The 500-nt window shown below is 27.6% G+C and overlaps 1 protein-coding gene across 1 annotated transcript in view; it reads left to right on the top strand.

The window, feature by feature from the left end:
• The window catches only part of elovl6 (ELOVL fatty acid elongase 6), a 25,268-nt gene extending 25,047 nt beyond the window's left edge, over nucleotides 1-221 (top strand). The window contains exon 4 of the mRNA XM_086024373.1: nucleotides 1-221. This exon is cut by the window's left edge and continues 509 nt beyond it. The gene's annotated coding sequence lies outside the window, so the exon portion shown is untranslated.
• The last annotated feature ends 279 nt before the right edge of the window (nucleotides 222-500 follow it).

Below are 500 nucleotides of genomic sequence, written 5' to 3'. Positions count from 1 at the left end.
TGCAAGCCAATGTAAAAAAACAAAAACAAAAAAAAAAACACAACAAAAGTTCCTCGTTTAGTAGTCTTAAATCACATGATCAAAAAATTTGCCACAAAGGTGTGTTTACTTGACTTTTTAAATAGTAGTACATATGAAGAATTGTCTTTGTCCCGTCTGTGTGCGTGTGTTGCTTTATGTTCTAATGTCAATACAAATAAAAGTTGTTCATTTTCACCTTTCTCAAGCATTTGCCACATTTTCTCAGGTCTTAATTTAATCATTTGCTCATTGAAAAATGCAAACATTAGAACTCAAAAGTAGCCATTTTAGTATATCATATATTTTTGGGAAACCGGTTCAGTATATTTTCTGTACAAAAAAATTGATTTAAAAAAAAAAAAATTTTTTTTTTTTTTTTTTATGTTTTTTTTGAAAAGTTGACAAGTAAATGGTACGTTTTTAAAAAAATAAGTAAAAGCGAACCATTCGGGTGATATTCTAAGAAATGACACCAGAAT

This window comes from Filicampus tigris, chromosome 2, assembly GCF_054856515.1.
Source record: "Filicampus tigris isolate MCC_2025a chromosome 2, RoL_Ftig_1.0, whole genome shotgun sequence".
Lineage (NCBI taxonomy): Eukaryota > Metazoa > Chordata > Actinopteri > Syngnathiformes > Syngnathidae > Filicampus > Filicampus tigris.
This window is presented reverse-complemented; position numbering and strand designations above follow the sequence as displayed.